Consider the following 21,060-nt stretch of genomic DNA (forward strand, 5'->3'; position numbering starts at 1 on the left):
TCTCAGCCTCGCCGGTGGTTTTCAGCGACTCTGGTACACTATGACAGTCGCCAGCAGTCGCTTTAAAATAACCTAAGTGGGACAGGCCCTTTACTCATGGATAGAAAATTGGCTTCATGGAAGGAAGCAGAGGGTGATGGTGGAAGGTTGCTTCTCAAACTGGAGGCCTCAGGGTTCAGTGCTGGGCCCATTACTGTTTGTCATCTATATCAATGATTTTGATGAGAACAAACAATACAATACAAATTTATTATCATTTGAGCCCCAGTGAGACTCAAACGAAATGTTGTTTCCACAGCCATACAAACAAAGACACTGTCTTACAGACATACACATAATTAAATTCACACAAACATCCATCACAGTGAAGCCACTGTGATGGAAGGCAAGTCTTTTCTCTCCCCTGTTCTCCGTGTCTCTCCCGATGTCCAAGCCCCAGGCGGGTCATGGCAAACATGGCAAACATGGCAAGTTTGCTGATGATATAAAAGTGGTTGGTTTTGCAGATAGTGAAGATGGTTGTGAAAAATTGCAGCAGGATCTTGATCGACTGGCCAGGTGGGCTGAGGATTGGTTGATGGAATATAATACAGAGAAATGTGTGCCATTGCATTTTGAGAAGTCTAACAGAGGCAGGACATACACAGTGAATGGTAGGGCTCTGGGGAGTGTTGTAGAGGGATCAAGGAATGCAGGGCAAAAAGGCTTTTTGCACATTGGCCTTCATCAGTCAGAGTATTGAGTATAGACGTTGGGAGGTCATGTTGAAGTTGTGTAAGATGTTTGTGAGCCCGCATTTTGAGAATTGTGTTCAGTTCTGGGCATCATGTTATAGGAAAGATGTTTTCAAGCTGGAAAGGGAACAAAGAAGATTTACGAGGATGTTGCCAAGACTAGAGGGTCTGAGCAATAGGCAGAGGATGAGTAGGCTGTGACTCTATTTCTTGGAGCACAGGAGGATGAGAGGTGATCATATAGAGGTGCATAAAATCATGAGAGGAATAGATCAGGTAGATGCATAGAGTCTCTTGCCCAGAGTAGTCTCTTGCCCAAAGTAGTTTCTTGCCCAGGTGAATCGCGGACCAGAGTACATAGGTTTAAGGCGAATGGGAAAAGATTAAATAGGAATCTGAGAGGTAACTTTTACACACAAAAGGTGGGTGGTGTATGGAACAAGCTGCCAATGGAGGTAGTTGAGGCAGGGACTATCCCAATGTTTAAGAAACAGTTAGACAGGTACATGGATAGGACAGGTTTGATGGGAAATAGACCAAACGCAGTCAGGTGGGACTAGTGTAGCTGGGATATGTTGGCTGCTGTGGGCATGTTGGGCTGAAGGGCCTGTTTTCATGCTGTATTACTCTGACTATGACTCCAAGATCTGTCATTCATGCAATGACAAAGAAAGCTCATCAACGCCTCTACTTCCTTAGAATTATGAGGACATCCAGAATATGGATGAGTACTTTATTGAACTTCTACAGATGTGTGGTAGAGAGCATCACGGCCTTGTTGTAGCAACTGAAATGGCCAGGAATGAAGGAGATAACAGAGAGTGGCAGGCAGACACTGCCCGGTTTATCACAGATACTGATCTCCCTACCGTTGAAGGGATCTATAGGATATACATCCTGAATGACCCACAACAGGATGGCACTGTGGTGCAAAGGTGGAGTTGCTGCCTTACAGCACCAGAGACCCGGGCTCGATCCTGACTACTGGTGCTGGTTGTGTGGAGTTTGTAGTACTTTCTGTGACCGCATGGGTTTTTTTCTGGTGCTCCGGTTTCTTTCCACATTCCAAAGAGGTGCAGGTTTGTAATTTAATTGGTTTCTGTAAATTGTCCCAGTGTATAGGATAGAACTAGTATATGGGTGATCGCTGGCCGGCTTGGACTGGGTGGGCCGAAGGGCCTGTTCCCCAGCCTGCTTCTCTAAACTAAACTAAATTAAACTATTGTGGGCTGCACGGAGGCACAGCGGTAGAGTTGCTGCCTTACAGCGCTTGCAGCTCTAGAGACCTGGGTTCGATCCCGACTACGGGTGCCGTCTGTACGGAGTTTTTATGTTCTCCCCATGATCGCGTGGGTTTTGTCCAAGGTCTTTGGTTTCATTCCACACTCCAAAGACGTCCAGGTTTGTAGGTTGATTGGCTTGTGTTTGTATACATGGTATAAGTGTAAATTGGTCCTAGTGTGTGTAGGCTTGTGTTAGTGTGTGCTGATTGCTGGTCGACACCGACTCGGTTGGCCAAAGGCCCTGTTTCCGCACTGTATATCTAAACTAAACTAAATCAAAACTAAACATCCTGACCATGCTCTATTTCAGTTCCTTCAGTTTCTTCAGGAAGAAGATTGAGGAGCATGAAAACCGTGACCACCAGATTCAGAATAGTTTCTTCCCAGCGACTGGCAAGCTCTTGAGCAATACACAACACGAAACTCAATTATGAACTGCTATGAATTGTGCCTTTGGTTGCACTATAGACCGGGAGGGTTGGGAGGAGGGTTGCACTAGATTTGTGTGGGAGAATGCACTTGATAGTCTGCACAGAAAGTGTATTTCAATATTTCAATGTTAAGCCAATGTTCTCAACATTGAGTCCCTTCCAACTGTGAATGATAGTTCTCATTTTACCAGCGACATGCTGTGCTGTGTCATTTCGTATGTTATGATAAGTTATTTCAGAAACTTAAAAATAAACAAGTTAATCTTTCTTATTTACTTTTTTCCATTATCAGTACAGTGAATGAGAAATGTATCCTTGCTGCAGAAGTGTTGAAGAATTCCTGAAAGATCTACGTTATTTGGATCAGTTTAACACAACACACTTACTGATATATCCCTTTCTCTGCAGCATTCGTGCTTTGCCTGACTTAATAGCCCAAGAGTATTTGCCAAATGCAGAATACTTCCAGATTTTCATTACACAGCTCATAAACCCAAAATAGTCTCCAGTGAGGCCACATCTGGCAGCAGCACTTCTATCTGGGGTTCTTAGGGTCTCACTTCAACAAATGACAACAGTATAGAAATGACTGTTGTTTGGTCTGTGGTGACCTGTTAATGCAACATCTCATAATGGCTCTTCCAGCTGTCGTTTTGCTTATTATAATGACAGAATCATTGCTGAACTAGACATATTCTCAACTATTAACTTTAGCCCATATTCTGCACCTACTACTTATTTTGTTTATTGAAGTGTGCTTTAACGAATAATATTGGAAAACAGAGGTGCACCAGATTTAGCCAGTACTTTTTCTCATGTTGTTTGGTCTCAATAAAAATAAAGTACTCGATTTCTGAAAGTTCTTCTCAGTTTCAGTTGAAGATAATTAAATCCTTTTCTTTCTCTCAGACATTGCGGAAAACTTATGAAACATTTCAATATAACCTAGGAGGGTTGATTAGAGACATGCATGTTGATCTGCCATGGAGTAATGTACAAGGCCAAGTAACGCGTTCTAATGAAAACGGTTTGCAAAGCAAGGATATTTGGACCAGGTCATTAGGGAGTAAACATCAAAACCATATAGTATAGTGTTCTTTGTACTTATTTATGTACTCATATATTTGTCATTAATTAGCAAACTTGAAATAGAAATTTGACATATCAAATAATATAATTGAATTATGAAGTTTTTCTTCGCAGGGATATAAAACTAAGATGTCAAGTGCCATAGAAGGCGGCAATTACAGTGTGACATTTAATTAGCAAATTTCATTATAAACACGGATACCAAAAGATACAATAGAAGAAAGTTAACAGGAAGTGCATGCGAGGTTTATGCATATAAATGTTTATAGCAGTTAATACATTTAGCTTTCCTTGTATATTTTAGGGCACTATTCAACATGCAGAAAGCTGCAGATTTCAAGGTCTGGGTAATCCTGACAAGAAACAGTGTAAGTTCCTCATTCATTTAATAGTTTTATTTAAACTTATTTATTTTGTTCACGTTCATTGTTGATAATGTGATTTTTGTTCAACTCCTATTGCTGTTTTATACATGTTACCTTTGAGTGCCTGTGTCTTAGTCGATTTGACCAATGTTGTTCCTGTCCATTCATTTTAATTTCAGTCAACAGTTTAATATTCTCATCATTGATCCAAATTAGACAAATGGTTATTTTTTCAATGTTGCAGTAAAACGTTTTTTTTCAGGAATCAAAGAATTATAAATTTGCTACAAAAATGTTATGGACAAAAAAATCAAAATTACGATTGTGTCTGAGAAAATCAGTCATTTGAAGTATTGGTTATGTTTTGTCACCAACATAAACATATGAAAGAGTGATGTTCCTCACTGCTTTAGAGCATGGACTGACCAAAAGAATTATGCATCAAACTCATCATTCTGAATGAGACAATGACATCTTCACATCCTCATTCAGGAAATCCCATTCCAGCACACAAGTGTGATTAATAACTAGTTGATTGATTACAATGATTATTACAAAAAAATATTTCTGCAACATTATTCTGAACTATTTAAAATTCAAGTAATCAAAGGCATTGTGAAACATAATTGCGAAAAGCCTCTTGAGCTTTGAGTGAGCTTTTTCTAAAGGGCTTTATTCCGATTCCCATCACTGCACAAAGGTCAACAACTGGCCTGTCAGTCATGAAATTCCCCAATGATTATTTTTTAATAAAAAGCTGACTTTCTTTAAAGGGCAGTTATTTGGTGGAACGAAATATTGAATTAATTCAGTCTATTGCACATGCAGCTACAGCTGGACTTGATTAATATTGAGTCTGACTAATCAGAAATTGTGTGTATAGACGGTGTTTGAATAAGGCTGTGGGAAACATTTTTCTTAAGTTCTACTTATAAGGAATGTCAACCTTCTCCAGCTTAAGTATAAGAAAAAGCCCTTTTGTTTTTGGTATTTTTATGAACTCCACAGATTTTAACTCCTATTGATTCTTTTCGTATTGTATTTGTTTTTCTTTCACACACCCAATCAGTGACCAAGACTAACCCAAATGTGTTAACCCAGTGAGTGCATTGATCCTATTTCTAACATTTCAATTACTTTCATCTCTATCTGAAGTGATGTGCGGGGATACTTGCCAGAGAATGATTTCATATCATTTAATGTAGAAAAAGTTAGCAAGATGCGTATCTTTCTGAACTAAAAAAGCACACCACGTGCATCTAAAATAAAATTGAGATTACAAACATTATAGGGGTCAATAATTCCTTCAAAGGTTCTTTGCACATGGAAATGTAGGGCCGGGTAAAATGTTAAAGACTAGTTTGATTGATTGGGTGGTCAAATCTTTACAATTTAAAACAGTTCCTGAAATTGGGCATAGAATATTTAGCAGTTTATGTCTTCACAATTGTTATTGAAAAGGAGGAGGATTTACTATTGAAGAGGTAATTAAGCTGATGATAATAATGCTGTTGCTTGTAATCTACATAGACTTCCGTAAGGCTGCTGGTAAAGTTGGGAAACTGGCCATAAGAACACATGGGATCCTGAGTAATTTGCTAATTTGATCAGAAGTTAGTTTGGTGACAGAAGACGAAGATGGCTAAGGATTGCTTTTGTGATTTGAAGTTTGTGATCTGTAATATATCAGAGGGAATCAGTGCTGAGACCTTTGTTCTCCAGATATGCTGCCTGGCCCGCTGAGTTACTCCAGCACTTTGTGTCATTTTCTGTGATTGTTGCTCTATGTTTTGCACTTTGACAATCTGCACATCAACGTAAATGTCAAGATTAGTAAATTTACAGATGGCATGAAATTTGGTGGTCTTGTCGATAGTAGTGAGGGTAGTCTTAGACTACAGTATGATATTGATGAGTTGGTATGAAGGACTGAGCCGTAGCATATGGAATTGGAGCCTTATGAATGTGATAGAAGTATATAACATCATGAGAGACATTAATAGAAGTAGAGTAGATAGAATCCTTCTCCCAGGGTGGAAATGTCAAATACTAGAGGGTAAATCTGATAGGGGGGATGTTTAAAGAATTGCAAGGCAAGTTTTTTTACACCGAGTGGTAGGTGCCTGGAACGTACACTCTGGAGGATGATAGCTACTGACAGATGAACAAGCAGGGAATACAGAGATACAGGTCACGTGCATCTTTCCAAATAGATGGGTTTCATGGTCAAGACAGACATGATGAGCAAAACGGCCGGATCCTGTTCTATACTGTTTGGAAAATAGTTTGAAATAATCGTTTGGCTGTGGTAAGACTATTGTGTTCAGTACTGGTTGCCATGTTCCAAGGTCTTAGAATTATACAGCACAGAAACAGGCCCATCAGTGTACATTGTCCATGCTAACCAGGATGCTCTCTTAAGACAATCTCATTTGCCTGTATTTGCCCAATATCGTTCTAAACCTTTCCTATGAAGAAAGACTGGATAGACTTGGTTTATACTCTCTAGAATTTAGGAGATTGAGAGGGGATCTTATAGAAACTTACAAAATTCTTAAGGGGTTGGACAGGCAAGATGCAGGAAGATTGCTCCCGATGTTGGGGAAGTCCAGGACAAGGGGTCATAGCTTAAGGATAAGGGGGAAATCCTTTAAAACCGAGATGAGAAGAACTTTTTTCACACAGAGAGTGGTGAATCTCTGGAACTCTCTGCCGCAGAGGGTAGTCGAGGCCAGTTCATTGGCTATATTTAAGAGGGAGTTAGATGTTGCCCTTGTGGCTAAGGGGGGGATCAGAGGGTATGGAGAGAAGGCAGGTATGGGATACTGAGTTGGATGATCAGCCATGATCATATTGAATGGCAGTGCAGGCTCGAAGGGCCGAATGGCCTACTCCTGCACCTAATTTCTATGTTTCTATGTGTCTATACATAACCCATCAAAACATATTTTAAATACCGTAGTTATTCCTTCCTCTAAGACTTCCCCTGGATGTCTACCACTTACCACTCTCTGCATGGAAAACTTGCCCCTCTGGTCCTCTTTAAACCTTTCCCTTATCACTTAAATATGAACGATGCCCCTACCCTAGGAAAAAGTCTTTGGCCATCCACCTCATCTGTGTCCCTCATGAGTTCATAACCATCCCTAAGGTCACCCCTTAAAGGGCCCATGCAAGGATAACCTGCAAATTAGTGGTTGCATTCATTTAAAGAGCCAAATTGGTTGGAGTGTGAATGGTAGGTAACATTTCATTTAATTTCTTTGAGTTTAATTGAAAAGAGAATGACAGAATTTGTTTGGTCACAGCTAGGAAGCAGTGGTACGAATTATAGTTACAACAGGACCTTTATTTACCCCAATGTAAACTGGGATATTGAAAGTATAAGGGCGGCTCAGTGGCGCAGCGATAGAGTTGCTGTCTTATAGCGCCAGAGACCCGGTACGATCCTGACATCGGGTGCTGTATGGAATTTGTAAGTTCTCCCTATGACCGCGTGAGTTTTCTCCGGGCGTTCCAGTTTCCTCCCACATTCCAAAGACATACAAGTTTGAGGGTTAATAGGCTTCAGTAAAAAAACAGTAAATTGGCCCTAGTGTGTTTCATATGTTACATATGGTAGTGCTAGTGCAGGTACGGTGGTTGGCACGGACTCGGTGGGCCAAATGGTCTGCTTCTGTACTGTACCTCTAAAGTCTAAAGTCTTACGTCTAAAGGCAGATGAGTTCAAGAGTTTCTAAAATATGTCAAGGATAATTTACGAAAGAAGTATATTTCAGGTCCCCACAAGGAAGGAAGTGGAGAAGCAGTAGATCTGAGTCCAGGGAATGAAGTTGTCAAGTGTAGCTAGGTTTCAGTGAGGCAGCATTTGGGGAATGGTGATCAAAAAACCGTAAGGTTTTAGTTAGTGATAGAAAAGGAGAAGAGTCCAATCCAAAGTAAAAAATCATTAATTAGAGGAAGACCCATTCGAATGAGATGAGATTGAATATGGCCCAAGTAAAGTGAAACCAGAAGTTGTCACGCAGAACTACAGCAAGAGATGGATTAGGTTGAGGCACATTCCCATGAGAAATAAAGGAAAAACAAACATGTCCAGAGCTCCTAAGATAATGAAGGAGATTCAGAGGAAGATAAAGCAAAAGTCTGCTTATGACAAGTGGGTGCAATAGAATCAGAGGTAAAATGAAAAGTAGGAGTGGCAAAGGGAGAACATGACAAAAGGTTTTCTGCTAACATAAATGGGAAACAAAAAGTCATTTATCGACCTATAAATTGTACAAGGTAAAATATGGAGAAGGGGGGCCATTCTGAAAAAGAAATCCTTGCACATGCATGCCGAGGGCAATTCTCAGCTTCTAGCTTTGCATCATCTTCATTTTCTCACTGTGCTTCCAAACTAATAGTGAAGGGAGAAATAATAGAGATACTTGATATGAAAAAATTGATAACATATGGATATTAGAGTAGTTGACTGAACTGAAAGTTTTCAGTAAGTTGCCAGCAAGGAATGGGATGCATCCTAAGATTTAGTGAGTAATACAAGCTGAGAAGATGCTGACCATAATCGTTCCTTTTTCTTTGGAAATGGGACTGGTGCCAGAGACCAGAGACAGTAAATGTTACTTCTTTGGTTTAAAAAGGGTGTAAGAATAAGCAAGGCAATTACTGAGCAGTCAGTTTAACGTCAGCAATGGGGGAACTTATAGAAACATACATCTAAGACAGGATTGTTGTGCACTGAGAGGTAAAATTTACTTAATAAGGAAAGCAAGCATTGATTTTTTTTTAAAGGTGAAATGTGTTTTTTAATTTAATAGAATTTTTTGCTGAGGGGGATTGGAGAGGATGGGAATGATTTCTTTGGAAGGCTGAGGAGAGATTCAATAGAAATATATCCAATAATGAAGTGTCTGTAAAAAACTGGATAATGGGGAGCTGTTATCTTTGATAGAGGGTTGAGGACTAGAGGCCACAGATCTAAAATAATGGTGACGAGAATTAAGGGTGACATGAGGAAAAGCTTTTCTACACAGTATGTGGTTGGAATCTGGAATGCACTGGCTGTCGTCATGCTGGTGGCGGGTTCCTATTGTGTGTTTAAAAAGGAGAGAAATGGAGAAATATATAGGGGAGGAAATGCTACAAAGCTAGAGAAAGGAGATGTGGATCTACTGAATTGTTTTGATAAAGAGCCGGTGTGTGTGACATGATTGGCCGATTAGACACTTTCTGTGCATTAACCCCTCTATGATTCTCTCAGCTACGATTCAAATGTATTCATTGGTTTGAATTTTATATTTTTTTTTAATTAAAATGTTAATTGCATTGAGCTTTAATAGTTTTTGATTTGAATAGGGATTCAGAATTTTTATGAATCTCAGAGGATTTCACAGGCTTTCAAATGTCTTGTCCTAACAGTAAGTTATTGTGAGACCAACTGTCCATCCCTGAAAGTAACTCTGCAGGGTAGGGTTAGTCATTTTCATTTGGGAAGCACATTTGGGATGTACTGATCAGTTCAGAACAGGCTCCTGAGTGGAAGAATGTACACAGTGACTTGCTCCAATTAGCAGCAGGTCTCAAGGGCAGACAAGTTTTATCTGGTTTTGTCTAATAAAGAGATCTAAACATTATTTTCCCTTTCATATCTTCCCTCAAGGTATGAGATATGTATTAACATTCTTATAATAACTTTGTTTCCATGCGTACGGAGTAGCCATTGTTTTCCATGAAGTAAATAAACACAACTTCCTTTCTATGGGTGCATATTTTCTAAATTTGGATGCACTCAGCATCCTCCTGGCCTTGCCAATATCAGATATAATACAAGCCTACTTTTGCCCCTCCCTTAAAAAAGTGGAGCATTTCCTTTGGGAATTTATGTTGATTTATGCCCGTTTCCATGCTGCATCTCTAAACTAAACTAAATGTTATTCGTTATCTCACCATGCATGTAACCAAGCCTGAATGTCATGCAGTTTTGTTGCATGTGGGCACAAACTGTTTCATGTTATGAGGAGTTGTAAATGGTTTACACTGCGCAATTATCAGCAAACATCCCACTTCCCTCCCATCATTGTTGATGAAACTATTGAGGATTATTAGGCCTAGGACACTGCTCTAGAGAACGCCTGTGACATTGTCTGAAACAGGATCTCAACCGGAAAGGCTGGCCATCCCTTTGCCTCCATAGATGCCCAACCTGCTCAACAAGCAGTTTGATTTTGTGCTCCACATTCCAGCATCTGTAGTTTCTTGTGTCTCCCGTTGTACCTCAGGCAGAGTTCAGTCTATAAGGGTGACCCTGAACTGCCAGTGACCTCTTATTTTAACTTTCCGTCCCACTCCCACTCTGATCTCTCTTTCTTTAACCTCCTAAAGTCTCTCAGTGACTCCCAATGTAACCTTGAGAAATAGCAGTTCATCTTCCGCCTGGCCTCTTGGTACCCGATATTAAATTCAATAATACCCCCAAAAAAGCTGCTTGTTTCTTTGTTGGATATTTTAGTTTCAATTTGTGTTCCTTTGATACTTTTCTCTTCAGTTTCAAACTCCTTATATTTAAATCAATAAACTTGACAAGTTTGGTCTACGACATTATCACAATTGTCCTCTCCACCCCACCCTTTGCTGCAACTGAAAACATGCATGGTTTCTTACTTTCACAGTTGTGCACAGAAATCCTCAACCCTGAAATGGTGACTTTCTCTGCAGAGCTGCTGAACGTTTTCAGCATTTTCAGTTACTGTCTCAGATTTCCAGAATCTGCACTTTTTTGCCGGAAATAAAATTCATCCATTGCTCTACAAATAGTTTTCATAGTTTTGGTGCCATCTAACTAGTTTCTAACTAGATCATGCAACCAAGGAGTTCTTCCTGATTGACATACCTAAAGATTCATAGATCAAGCAGAGTGATAGACAACGACTCCATAGACCATAGAACTTAGAAATTCGGAGTGACCCGAGGTGCAGGAGCGGACAGATATGATCTCCCTCTCTGCTGCCAGACTCACTATTTGCCCCCCTGTGGCAGAGCACTGACCTGCTGGAGAGAGACACTGGATAAACTTTACATTCATCCCTTCTAATTCATACCACTTCTTTGACTGGAGTTTCCAACCTTGTGGAGAAAGTAGAGTGATGCCTCTGTCCAACGTAGGCAATGTTTTAGGCAACTACAGATGACTTAGGTTGTCGCCAGGATGACGTAGGTTGTCGCCAGTGCTGACTCCGGTGAATACCATTGGCGACTACCTACGTCAACCTATGTCAACCGGCGACTGAATTGTCTTACCTTGTCATAGCTTGTCGCGGGAGGACATAGGTTGTTGTAGGTGTGGTCGTAGGTGGACATACTTATGGGTCGCCAGTTGTCAGTAGCTTGCCTTAGCTTGATGTCGACTAGGTGGTAGGTTGTTGTAGACATTGTCGTAGACATTGTCGTAGGGGGTCCAGTCGCCGGTTGTTCGGCGACCTGCTACGACTCTGACGGTCGCCGGCAGTGGCCGAAAAAATTGCCTAAGTGGGACAGACCCATGAAGCTAATTTTTCAATACTTTCTTTTATTCCAATGGCTTAAAGCTTTTTTTAGGAATCCACATTTTTAAACTTTTTTTTCCCTTTATAAAATATTTTAATAGTTTGTTTATTTCAATAGTTTGTTTATCATAGTTTTTCTAATGTTGCCATAGTTAAAAGAATGCTTGACATCTGGAAGGGAAAGGAATTCAAACACAAAATCCTGTAATTTTTGTCAAAAAGATGCTCGAATGCAATAGAAACCATATAACTACTGTACGGGTAATTGAAGGTTGGCATGGACTAGGTGACCGATGGGCGTGTTTCCACGCTGTATGTCTAAACCAAACTAAACTACAAGTAGTTTCATTTTTATTATTGTCAGAATATGCCATAGAGAAAATGTTTGTTTTCAGCATGTGAAAGGGAGTCAGACTTGCTTTCCATGGCAACAGTTGCTATATAGAATACTTCATGAGTTTCCTTAGGAATTTATTACAGTATGTCATCGTCCAAGTGTAACGTGTAGTACACGCTCTCATGGGGCCAACACTGTTATGCTGTTTCAGCAATTTATGTTGATCTGTAACTCAGTAAACTCACTAGAACAACCCCAGGGCACCCACATATCCGTTATTTTCCCAATTTATGTCAGAATCTGGTTGGGTTTTCACAATTGACTTGAGATGCAATAGATTGAATGAAACAATTCATCTCAATCCACAAAGCATGAAATTTGTAAGAGGGAACACAGAAATTCACCATCCTGGTGTGAGTTGAATTTGAAATAGCATTGTGAGAATATATATATATCTATATTACTAACGGTCTGATCTTGACCACTTCCTGTTGTTCTGTATATTGATTTTAGAATAAACGCTGCCACTTACGGCTGTGATTGTTGGCCATCTTACTCAGAGTCCCCCTCCGCTGCGCAGGATAAGAGGATTTTTCCCATTGATGAAAAATAAAAGAGTTATTAATGTTTAAAAATGTTGAGATTCTCTCTCCTGAACGCCACGCCCCTTCGGAGGGACTTTAAAACACTAAAATGTTGAGTCAGCCAGTCTCTGCAAGATGGGGAAGCAAGAGGGTCACATCTCTCAGTCTGAGCTGTGAATAACACTGAACACATGTCTACTAAAAGTATTTTACTGACCAGTCAATGCCCTTAATATGGTTTAAATATATAGTTTGGAAATGCTAAAGCTGTGTTGCCTTTGGTTTGGAAATGCTAAAGCTGTGTTGCCTTTGGTTTGGAAATTCTAAAGCTGTGTTGCCTTTGGTTTGGAAATGCAAAGTCTGTGTTCCCTTTGGTTTAGAAATGCTAAAGCTGTGTTGTCTTTGGTTTGGAAATGCAAAAGCTGTGTTGCCTAATTAAAGTTGCCTTGTCTAATTAAAGTTGCTTTGCCTAATTAAAGTTGCTTTGCCCAATTAAAGTTGCCTTGCCTAATTAAAGTTGCCTTGCATAATTAAAGTTGCCTTGCCTAATTAAAGTTGCCTTGCCAAATTAAAGTTGCCTTTAAAGTTGCCTTGCCAATTAAAGTTGCCTTGCCCTCTATATAATGAAAAGTCTAATCTTGACCACTTCCTGTTTGTACCCTATTTTGATTTTAGAAAAAACACTACCATGTACGGCTGTGATGTTTGGCCACCTACTCAGAGTCCTCCTCCGCTCATTAGGTGCAGTGGATTTTTCCCATCGATTAAAAATAAAAGAGTTATTAGTGTTTAAAAAACGTTGAGATTCTCTCACCTGTCAATCACGCCATGAAGGCCACGCCCTTTCTGGTGGGAGGGGGGGAGGGACAATAAAACCCAGAAGTGTGGGCATGGCTCAGTCTCTGGAAGGTGGTGGAGGTAAAGGTCACGACTCGTTGTCTTTAGTGGCCTTGCACCCTGCTTGAAATGGTCTGAAACTGCACTTGAATTTGGTGGCCTTGCACCCTGCTTGAAGTGGTAAGAAACTGCACTTGAATTTGGTGGCCTTGCACCCTGCTTGAAATGGAATTTCAAGAAATAGCCGTGAGTCAACTACCAGCCCCCAGCCGTGAGTGAGTGAGCTGCCAGCACAACAGGCTTGAGTGATTAAGTCACCAGCCCAAGAATCCATTGGGCCCACAATGTGCACACTAGACATCTGGAAACCAGTCCCTTCAGCCAACAACACCCATATTAGCGCTCCAGAAATCGCTCCATCTCCTACCCCCACCCCCACTGGCCAACAATATTAGAATTGGTGGAGAGGTGGAATATTGCATTGGGGGACCAGCCCTCCCGTGTGATGCTGGGAGCCAATGGGTCCCACTTAGTCTAGTATATATATATATCTAAACATGAAAACATTGAGGAAAAAAAGTCAACTGTTACTTGTTCTCTTCCAAGAATAGTTTGTTCCCATTAGCTTTACTTGCCTGAGATCTAAATTATTTTAATATTGCTGTAGATAAGTAGACTGCAATTTAGTTTGTGACAAGAAGTGGATTTGTTTATAAAATTTAAGACATGTGAGCAAAGTTATACTAGTTGCAAATACAACAAAGTGCATTTTCTATAGTATGGATCATTCCCATTTATTATTCTAGAGAATAAAGGATGCAGTTTGAAAAGTTCAAATGAAAGGGCAGAGATGGTTTGTGTTCATTGAGATTGAATATACTTTTGAAGTTACCTTGTTTGCATCTTCCAAAACCAATATATTTTTAAAGTCAGAAAGGTATCCTTTTTTAATTATCTCCCCTAATATTCTTCAGTTTTAGCTGTGTCATTGTTATATTTTTAATATCATTATTCCATTAAGCACATTCATGGAAAGTTACTCAAAATTATGGTATCAATTATGCAACACACAATCCTTGGTTGATTGCAGGGAACTCAATATTGCATTTGCTTTTAAAACTAAAACTTGGCATCTATCACGAGTGTGAGAGGAGGTTTGAGGAATTCCACTTTAAAATGGAAATGTAATGGTCCACAACAAATAGTGGACCCTTTGAGTACTCCATTCTAATCAATGGAGAGAAATGAAGCATGAACCAAATAAACGGTAGTCATTTCCCGCAATTAAGTTCTTTTTGACACAATTTTTTATAAAACTGCAACTCCCGCAAGAAACCACTTGATGGCATTCTAAATGACTGTTTTGAATTCAAGCAAAAGAGTGGTCAAAAGCCATTTGACCTCTGATGTGCTTTCTAATTGGAACAGGTCAAAGATTCTATCCAGATTAAAAATAAACACTCACTTTACTCATATTCGGAGCACACATTTAGTGGTCCTGAGATGCAAAGATTTAACTTTTTTTGTATGTGTTGTGGATACATGTCTGCTTTTGAAAAGGGGGTGTTTTCAGTCTGAATTCTCCCCCTCTGTGATGCCACATCTACTCTCAGAATTTGTACTTGTGGAAAGAAACAATAGCCATAGATACATATTTTATGCAAAGTACAATGCAATCCTCAGGGTTTCCATGTTGTAAACTTTCTGTAATATTTTATTCAGCGACTCAAATTAGAAAAACTGCAAATGACCTTCTATCTTGGTGATGAGGTAAACAGCTTCATTCCCATAGTGTCAGCGCATATTTAACCCATTTCTTATTTCTTTCTGGAGAACATTTGAAACTCATTGACTCCACCATTAGACCCTCCACAAAAGTGACAATCTATTATTTTTATGACTAATCTGTCTACATACGTCTGAATAATAAATGTCATATAGTTATGCAATATCTTCATGTAATACGTCTAAAGTGATAGCATCCACTAAGTAACTTTACAGAAGGAGTGATGGAAATCAAAGGCATATGAGTGAAATCAGGAAGATGAATGAGTGGATAGTCGAGGAAAATCATTATTACTTGGAAGGATAAAGATTTTGCAGTTGCCAAGCAGTCAGAGTCATAGCGTCAGACAGCACAGAAACCATTTGCCCACATTTGACCCATGTCCCTCTAAATCTCTCCCATCCACGTACCATCCAACTGGTCCAGAACGCAGCCGCCCGACTAATCACCCACACCAAATCCTGGCATCACATCACTCCAGTCCTCAAACAACTTCACTGGCTTCCCATCTCCCACAGGATCACCTACAAATTCCTGGTCCTCACCTACAAAGCCCTCCACCATCTGGCCCCCCCCCATATCTCACTGACCTCCTCTCCCCCTACCAACCCTCACGGTCCCTCAGATCCACATTAGCCGGTCTCCTCCCCATCCACAAGTCAAACCTCCGCAGTTTTGGGGACAGAACCTTCTCCAGGGCAGCTCCCAGGCTCTGGAACTCCCTCCCCCAACTGATCCGCAATTCCGTGTCCCTCACCATCTTCCAGTCCCGCCTCAAGACCCATCTCTTCACCTCTGCCTATCCTTAGCCCCACGTCCCCCTCCCTTTTCATCTGTGCATTAATTGCCTCATATTGTGTTTTGAATTGAATTCTGTCTTTACTTTGTGTACTAGTCATGTCTCTACTATTTATTTCATTCCCCTTACATGTTTTTCCTCTACCTGCTAAATTTTTGTAAGGTGTCCTTGAGACTCTTGAAAGGCACCCATAAATAAAATTTATTATTATTATTATTATTACCTGTCCAAATGGTTTTTAAATATTGTTTTTGTACCTGCCCCAACCAATTCCTCTGGTAGCTTGATCCATATATGTACCACTTATTGCTAAAAAGGTTTCTCCTCAGATTTCTATTAAATTTTTTCCCAACCACATTAAACCTATGCCCTCTAGTTCTTGATTCCCCAAACCTTGGGAAAATGCGGTGTGCATTCAACCTATCTATGTCCTTCATGATTTTATACACATTTATAAGATCAACCCTCAATCTCCTATTGCCGGGGCGGCACCACGGAGGCGTGAAATGGGGCGTCGACGGCGGTGACGCCTCAGCAGCGGTAAAGTGGTGGCAGCGGAGAAGCCTCGCGATGATGAGGTCTCGGCGGTGGTGAAGCCACGCGGCGGCGATGCCTTGCGGGTCAACCCGCGGTCAATGAGAGCTTGGAGGACCAACATGAAGGGGGGAGGAATAATGGAGGACCCAGTGTGGGGGGACTGCCGTGAGGGGGGAGGGGAAGAACAATGGACAATAGGGGGTAGAAGGGCACAAAGGACAATGGGGATCCAGCGTGGGGGAACTGTTGGTGGGGGGGGGGGGGGGGGGGGGACAAAAAAGGGAGCCGGCGTGCTTTGTACCTTTGTCAGCACCATAGGTGGCTTGTATTTGTATATATTGTGTATGAAAGCAAAGAATTTCACTGTGCCTAGTCACATGTGACAATAAAGTATTTCTATTCCTATAATCCAAGGAATAATATCATCTACCTCCTTGATTACATGACACACAATATTCTATACATAAAAGCATGCTGACCATAGCTAATCAACCCCTGTCTTCCGAGTGCATATATATCTCACCCCTCAGAATCCATTCTAGTAACTTATCTACCACAGATGTCAGGCTTACTGGTCTATAGTCCCCAGGTATTTCTTTGGAGGCCTTCTTAAATAAAGTTATAACATTAGCCACGCTCCATTCTTCTGGAACCTCACCAATATCTCAGCCGGGATTTCCACAATTTTGCTTCTAGCTTTCCACAGTCGTCGTGGATATACCTGATTAGGTTCTTCGAGATTTATCTACATTCATGCATTTCAGGACATAAATGACCTCCTCCACTGTAATGCAGACTATCCCTAAGACATCCCCATTAACTTTTCCAAGTTCCCAAGTCTTCATGTTTATCTTCAGCCAACCTGCTTTCCATGCCACTATCTTCCCTCTGTTACCATGGGTTCTCATCTTCTATAGTAGCCTCATGTGCGGCACCTTATCAAACGCCTTCTGAAAATCTAGGTAAACAACATCCACTGACTCTCCTTTATCCATCCTGCTATTTACCTCCTCAAAGAATTCCAAAAGGTTAATCGGGCAAGATCTCCCTTTCACAAAACCATGCTAAAAGCCTATTTTATCATGTGCCCAGAGCTATTTGGGCCCAGGGCACTGCCTTAAGGAACTCATGCAGCAATATTTAGGATTAAGATTACTTATTTCCAAAGACCACAACTATCTTCCATTGTGCAGGGCGACTCCAGTCAATATAATGATTTGCCTTTGATTCTTAGTTAGACACAAAATTCTGGAGTAACTCAGCGGGACAGGCGGTATCTCTGGAGAGAAGGAATGGGTGATGTTTCAGGTCTCGACACGAAATGTCACCCATTCCTTCTCTCCCGAGATGCTGCCTATCCCGCAGAGTTACTCCAGCATTTTGTGACTATCTTCAGTTCAAACCAGCATCTGCAGTTCTTTCCTCCACATCCTATGCCTTTGATTCTTGTTGACCAGTTTTGCCAGGATTAATTGATGCCACATTTGGTCAAATGATATGAAGGGCAGTCATTCTCAAGTCAATTCCAGGATGCTGCTCCTTGGAACATGTTTGGACCAAACCTGCGCTGATTTTAGCTGAACATTATGACTTTGCGACTACAAGAATTTCAGACTTAAACAACCTTTCGCACACAACCTTTGACCTTTGTCCACAATCGGGCACATGTCCCTGGGTACTTGAGGGGAAGAGCTTGCAGGGCTTAAGTCAAAGTTGAGTGGTTTACCAACTTTGCTCTTGCTATGTCATGATCAGGTACAAATGAGTAGCTTAATAGAGGCATTTAAGTATCATATACATCACTGTGAATCTGGTGCCAAAGCTGGCTATACTGTAGACTGATATCCATCAGAATATCAGTGAATTCAGGAAGTTTTTAAAATCTATTCATTTATTTCATGGTTACCTTTATTTAAAGCAGCTTTTGTTTCCAGATTATTCAGCTATGAATCTTGATGGAAATCAAGCCTGTGACTGATTAACCAAGACCTTTGAATGTGATATACAGTAACTTAATCTCTGTGGTGCATGCCACATGGTTGAACAATTTGTGTCTAAATAACATGTTCAATACAGTAAAACATGAAAAGGGATTTCACAGCAGGATAGCAAATGAAATTCAACATCAAGTCAGATGAGGAACTATTACAACAGATAGCCAGAACTTCAGTCAGGAGAGCAGTGATTTCCATTCTCAACAGAGCCCACTCCCTCACAACTCCTTTTTTCATCATCCTTTCCCAGCCAAACCAGCTCCTCTCCAGATATTTTTGCATGCAACCACAGGGGATGTAACTCCTCCATCCATGTACCACGGCGGACCTCCCAGGTGAGATAGAAGTTCACATGTAACTTCAAATCTTGTCTACTACATTTGGTGCTGCCAATGTGGGGGGCCTTCTTTACATTAGCAAGGGTAAGGATAGACCAGATGACTGATTTGCCGAACCATTCTGCTCAGTCCACTAGGGCATGCTGGATTTCCCAGTTGCTAACCATTTCAAGTCTCTTTTCTTTTCCCACCAACCCTACTGTCCTGGGCCTCCTTTATTTCCAGAGTGAATGGAGGAACAACTCCTCATATTCTGCTTGGTAAGCTTACAACCCTACATGGTATGAGCATTGAATTCTCCAATCGCAAGTAATACCCCCACTATTCTTCTCACTTTACTGTGCCCTGACCTACCCCGGTCTCCCACTATATCTTTCACTGTGATGGATGTTTGTGTAAATTGTGTTGTGTCTTGGTTCTTTTTCTTGTGTGTATGACTGCAGAAACCAAATTTCGTTTGAACCTCAAGAGGTTCAAATGAAAACAAATAAATTGTATTGTATTGTATTGTATTGTATCTCACTCCTTTCCCCTCCTTCTTACACTCATCTCCCATCCCCAAGTCCCTTATTTCCCTCTAATCACCGCTCTCTCCTCTCCGCCATTCTCTTTCACGCCCTCTCACTTCACATTTCACTCTTCTTTCCTTATCCAACAGCCTTCAGTCATCTTTTTGTCTCAAACGTCACTTACCCTGGCAATCAGAACCTCCTCATCTGTATCCATCTATCACTTGCCTGGCTTTATCTTGCCCCTCCCATCTCTTTTCCAGCTTTCTCTGCCCTATTACAATCAGTCTGAAGAAGGATCCTGACCCAAAACACCCTCTATCCATTCCCTCCACACATGCTGCCTGACCCACCGAGTTCCTCCAGCACTTTGTGTTTTGCTGAAAACCAGTCAGGGTGGGTTTGATCGAGTGTCCAATAGGAGTAAAAAGTAAAGAGGGAGCAGATTATGGAGGGAATTCTTTGTTCTAAATTTATAAATCCAATAATTTTACATCGGCATATATCATTTGCGGTTTCCAAAATGATTTCTCTCCAGAGAAGAGAAAATCCCTTTGCTTTCACAAGTGTACTTGATTAGCCTATGATACCGAGATGTAAAAATGTGAAAGAGAATATCCTTGGCCTGAGGCTGTATTCCTTGCGATTGTAATAAACACAGAAAGTGCTGTTCACACATGCTACTATCAATATTTCTTCTGAATTTCTACATTGCTCATCTATTACTCATCACGCTGTCTATTCAACATTTCTAACCTTCCTACTCATATCCTCTTACACTGGGAGATCTAATGTTTATATGGTGAAGCAATATAGCAAGTTCGCCATAGAAGTGGCGTTTCCTTTAACATAGACAAAGTGCGAGTCACACCGATCTATGAGTTACACTCTAATGAGTTATAAGGTCATTAGGTCATAAGTGGTTGGAGTATCAAGACCATCATGACTACTCCGCCATTCAATCATGACTGATCTATCTCTCCCTACTAACCCCATTCTCCTGCCTTCTCCCCATAATCTCTGACATCTGTACTAATCAAAAATCTGTCTTTGCCTTAAAAATATCCACTGACTACAGTCTTATCTACAGCCAAAATCTACAGCCTTGTGGCAAAGAATTCTACAGCTCCACCACCCTCTGACTAAAGACATTTCTCCTCATCTCCTTCCTAAAAGAACCCCCTTTAATTCTAAGGCTATGACCTCTAGTCCTAGACTCTCCCACTAGTGGAAACATCCTATTCACATCCACTCTATCCAAGCCTTTCACTGTTCTGTGTGTTTTAATGAGGAGAAGCCAGTCAAAATGTAATTAATATTAGTTATTATTTTGGTGTAAACCAACATCTGCAGTTCCTCCTGCTCAATATTTATAGAATCTTTTCCACAGCAGCAATTGAACAGCAGCGGGACAGATTGTCGTGAGATGGAGGGGAAACCTGCAGGAATGGTGACGTGGTGATCTCCGTTGCGGCTGGCCCCAATGGTTTCCAGGGCAAGAAGTTTGATCAAAGTGCTAGAGATTGCAACGCAACTCAGAGGTGATCTGTACACAGACATTACAATCAGTGGAGGAAAAACCTATGCTATATTCTCCATTACACATACCATTGTAAAGTTAGGATGGCAAATATTGTACACAAACCTTTGTTTGGACCATGTAGACATAATACTGTATCTACCACTGCATTGTCAAACAATGCACTCCTAGGATTATGAACAATGCAAAAAAAAAGTTGCCCCCAATAGATGACATTGGGTGCATGATCAACAAGCAAATGTCACCCATGCCCAGGTGATTCACACATGGAAGTGCCCTGTGCCCTTTCCCAAAGGACACAATTTCCCTCAGTAATGTTTGTTAGCATGGCATCCTGAGTAGAGTCACTTTTG

This window comes from Leucoraja erinacea, chromosome 10 (assembly GCF_028641065.1).
Source record: "Leucoraja erinacea ecotype New England chromosome 10, Leri_hhj_1, whole genome shotgun sequence".
Classification (NCBI taxonomy): domain Eukaryota; kingdom Metazoa; phylum Chordata; class Chondrichthyes; order Rajiformes; family Rajidae; genus Leucoraja; species Leucoraja erinaceus.